This window comes from Palaemon carinicauda, chromosome 33 (assembly GCF_036898095.1).
Source record: "Palaemon carinicauda isolate YSFRI2023 chromosome 33, ASM3689809v2, whole genome shotgun sequence".
Taxonomy (NCBI): domain Eukaryota; kingdom Metazoa; phylum Arthropoda; class Malacostraca; order Decapoda; family Palaemonidae; genus Palaemon; species Palaemon carinicauda.
The window spans coordinates 31,092,041-31,097,040 of NC_090757.1; the positions used below are offsets into that span (position 1 = coordinate 31,092,041).

The 5,000-nt window shown below is 31.3% G+C and overlaps 1 protein-coding gene across 2 annotated transcripts in view; it reads left to right on the forward strand.

Annotated features, from left to right (window-relative positions):
• Positions 1–5,000, forward strand: part of LOC137625917 (transcriptional repressor p66-beta-like) — a 517,558-nt gene that overhangs the window by 211,823 nt on the left and 300,735 nt on the right. For both annotated transcript variants that reach the window (XM_068356908.1, XM_068356917.1), the window contains exon 3: positions 199–251. The gene's annotated coding sequence lies outside the window, so the exon portion shown is untranslated. The remainder of the gene's footprint in view (positions 1–198; positions 252–5,000) is intronic.

Sequence of the window (5,000 nt, forward strand, 5' to 3'; positions counted from 1 at the left end):
CCCTCCCTCCTCCCCCTTTCTGACGAGGGTTTACGACAGCCTGATGTCCGTCTTTGTTTATCTTGGTTATGGAACAATTTTTTTTTTCTAAATTTTAACCTATTTTATTACTAAATGCTATTGTAGATTTTTTTTATTATATATGATTCTTCCATCATTGGGCTTCGTTTTATCAAGTTTTATCTTTTTTTTTTACAGTGTTTTATTGGTGATTTCTCTGCGATCAGTTCTTCACACTGCAAATTTCTGAGGTAAGTAAATACTACTATCATGTTATGAACTGCATTATAATTTTTATTTTTTTTTTAATATAACTTGTTGGACTACGTTATGTTATTGTCTTGCTTTATCTGAGAAATCTGTTAAAAACGTACTTGTCTAGTGATGCCATCTTACGGGGAGAGTACACCGTCAAGGGAGACGCATCCTTTTGCAGGTGATGTTAGTCGCACACATTTATATGCTTGGTATATTAATATTGCATTTATTTATTTATATAGATGTACATATATATATATATATATATATTTATATATATACACATATATATGTACATGTATATATATGTGTATATATATATATATATATATATATATATATATATATATATATATGTGTGTGTGTGTGTGTACATACATATATGTGTATATATATATATATGTGTGTATATATATATATGCGTGTGTGTGTATATATATATATATATATATATATATATATATATATATATATAACATGCATATGTATGTATATAAAATATACTGTATATTATTGTATTTCTTTAGTGGGTTCGTGCACAATCCGCAGTTTGGAACTACAGTATATATTCTGCTGGCATATACCAGAAAGAATTCTAAAGTGGCACCAAAAATCAACCAATTTATTTTCTATCAATGTTTCATACTTTCATATTCTCTATTGTTTCCTTCTATACTTATGTCCCGTTCTTATGCCTCCTGGGAGTTGGTCGCACAGTTTCAACTAATAGTGTATCAAGAATAAGTAAGCAAAATTCTTTTGAGTTATTCTTAATGAAAAAAAAAAAACTAAAGTTTTGCCAAATGGAATTGCGAAAACTAATGAAGCAGTTCAACTAGTAAACGAGAAAGTACATTTCTACTAACTTAACCGGACTAGAATGTTTTTTTTTTTTCAAATCTTTTCATTTTCTTTGGCTTAAAAGTTCTTATTTTAGAAAAAAAATCACTATGCTGAAATATCATGAGTGTTTTTATGGAATCCAAGCACGATTTTACGACTTTACCTCTCGTGCATGCACTTCATCTCTCTCTCTCTCTCTCTCTCTCTCTCTCTCTCTCTCACACACACACAAAAAAAGAAAGACGATTTTAACCAAAATCTCTCTCTCTCTCTCTCTCTCTCTCTCTCTCTCACACAAAAAAAAGAAAGACGATTTTAACCAAAATCTCTCTCTCTCTCTCTCTCTCTCTCTCTCTCTCTCTCCCTCAAAAGAAAAACTTACATCCTAAATATTTTTTTCAATATTACTGATTAATTATTGAATTTGGCTTTTATTTGTTTTTTTTTTTTTTAAATAAGACCAAAGTTTGTTAAATTAAATACAGTATTTTAGGTGTATTGGAAATTAGTACATTCTCATGAAGGTTCAATTATCAAATAAAATTCTGTTCCCGACACAGGAAGGAAGGGATGACAGGTTCAAATGTATAGCACACACACACACACATATATATATATATAATATATATATATATATATAATATATATATATATATATATATATATATATATATATATGTATGTATGTATGTATATATATATATATATATGTGTGTGTGTGTGTGTGTGTGTGTGTATATACTGTAAATATTATGGGTGAATCTTTTATTAGAACGCTTGAAAATATCTACAGTATACGTAAAATACAGCAATCTTGGAACTTCATAAAGGGAAAAAATTCTGATTAGGAAAGTAGTTAAACCGGGAGACCTCATCTCTTCTAAATTATTCACATCGTGGTTAGAGGAAGTTTTAAAGTATTTAGAATGGGAAAATATAGGAATTAACAGTAATGAGGAATACTTTAACAACTTAGAATTTGTAGATGACAATTCTATTTAGTGAACAATGAGAGGAATTGCAAAAGATGATAGATTTGAATAGAGAAAACAGAAATATAGGACTGGAAAGAAATACGAGTCATGTTTAATGGAAATGCAGACAGACAACAAATAAGGATTATGGACGAACCTCTAAAGATTGGTAATGAATATACATGCTTAGGACAGACGGTTAAGTGTTTCCCAAGGATATAAGACGGAAATTAAAAGAAGGATGAGCATGGGATAGAGGCTTTTTGTAAACAAAATGATTATGAAAAGTAAAATGCCACTTTCTCTAAAAAGAAAGTATTTTATCAGATGATCCTACCAGGTATGCATCCGAAACATTGAGCTGTACTAAAGCATTGGAACACAAGCTAGTTACAACTCGAAGAGCTATTGAAAGAATAACGATGAATTTGACACTAAGAAACAGACAAAGAGCAACATGGATACGAGAGTGAACTAAAGCATACGATATTCTAACAAGTAAGAAAAAGAAATGTACGAAGGCAAATCTTAAAATGAGAATGACAGATAATATATGGAGAAAAACAATAACAGAATGGGGCCCTCGAGATTGCAAACGAAGCAGGGAAGGGAAGAGAAGACGATGAATTGACGAACTAAGAAAGTTTACGGGTTTTGACGGGCAAAGAAAGACCTTAAATAGATGGAAGTGGAATGACATAGTCTGAGGTCTTTGTCCTGTAGTGGATTAAAGACGGCTGATGATGAAGATGATATTTATGTGCTAACACGTATCCAAGGACAGTCTGTGTGAATTTACATACATTTTATATATATATATATATATATATATATATATATATATATATATATATATATATATATATATATATTTACAAAATTGAAAAATATACTTATATATAATATACATGTAACGTATGAATTTATATATGTATATTTGCATACATATATATATATATATATATATATATATATATATATATGTGTGTGTGTGTGTCTGTGTGTGTTTAGATTTGTAATATATGTACTATGTATTATATATATATATATATATATTACTCGATTAATTTCATCTGAGAATGAGGATTTTGGGTTCTTGCCTTAAAAATATGAATATTCTAGATTTTTTAAAATCAAGTTGAACTTTATTAGTGTGTCCTACAGTCATAAGAAGTGGACCGGAATAATGAGTTGAGCATAATTAAAGAGAACCTAATCGAACGCAATTTGAGTCGCTGAAATTCTGAATAATTTCATGAATTGATATGAAACTGATAAAACAGAACCAGCTTATTCCGGAGCTATTTCTATGGCGATGCCACAAACCGATTTCTCCCTTTTTATGGAGTTTCAAGGGAACGGGGCCGCTGGTGACTATACTGGAGTTGAGGGGGCTGGCCTATCCTCCGGAGGGAGAGGGTTGGGAACGGCATGGGGATACGAGAGGGCTTTTCATGTATATAGGGGAGGCCGGTGGTAATGGTAGGGGTGTGTAAGGCACCGAACTTGAAGCTTTGGTAGTCGCGAGTCCCCCATCAATCGTGATCAAAGAGGTGGGGGAATACTGTTTTAAAGAGGATACACTGCGCAAAGCCTCTGTTCAGATATTATTTCTGCTTCCATGAAGGGGTATTTCTTTTTTTCAGTGGCTCCGCTGCCACAACGTCACAATTATACTCTCAAAGGATTTTTTTTTATTTTAAAGCTTATTTTGGTAATGTCCGGTGCCTTGCAAGGTAATGAAATAATGTTCAATGTTTCCCAGCTTCGTCGTGATACTTAGTCATGAATTTTAATAATTGAGTTTTTTTTTTTCAGTGGTTTACTTTTGTTTGAAATTCTTGGGTGTGTTTTCTTCCAAGTTGAAATACTTTGAATTATTTTAATATTTTTTTTCGGTGGCCTGTCGGGTAATGAGATTACGTTACTCTCTCTCTCTCTCTCTCTCTCTCTCTCTCTCTCTCTCTCTCTCTCTCTCTCTCTCTCTCTGGGTCTAACTCTTATTTCAGGATAATAAGCATCGCTTTGACGTAAAACAATTTGAAATAAAAATCCAATGGATATTCTTATGTAGAATGTGGGAGAAAGGAGAAAAGAAGAAAAATGTAACTACTCGAAAACTATATGTAAAAATGAACTTCTTTACTTGGGTTGGTCGATTCTTTGCATAAAAGAACGGTGTGCAGCAGCATAACTATTTACTGAGAGAGAGAGAGAGAGAGAGAGAGAGAGAGAGAGGAGAGAGAGAGAGAGAGAGAGAGAGAGAGAGAGAGAATGAATTCTCTTATAAATTTCTATACCTATTTATATATATATTATATATATAATGTATAAATATATATATATATATATATATATATATTATATATATATATATATATATATATATATATATATATATATATATATATATATATATATGAATATATATATATATATATATATATATATATATATATATATATATACACTGTATATAATATATATATACACATCAATCATTCACGATAGATATATTTAGAAATGAAGACAGTATCACCCCTAAATATCAAAACCATTATTCTTGTGGGAAAATTCCTGCATTGTGGAGGGGTACCACCAATACCATTGCATCTTAAGCGTTGCACTCCCGGCATTAATTGAAATTTCTTACAACATTCTTTCGACTCCTAGGTGCACTTGTTTTTTTTTTATCCCTTTATTATACTTCCTTTCTCTCTCTCTATTTCTACTTAGCTGTCCAACTGCTTTCCCAGTTGATAGGCTGCCAATGGTTCTTTTTTGGATTCCAATGGTTCTTTATAGGACTTCCAATGGTTCTTTATGGGGCTACCAATGGTTCTTTATTGGGCTTTTTTTGGGCTTCCACTGGTTCTTTATTGGACTTCCAATAGTTCTTTATTGGGCTTCCAATGGTTCTTTTTT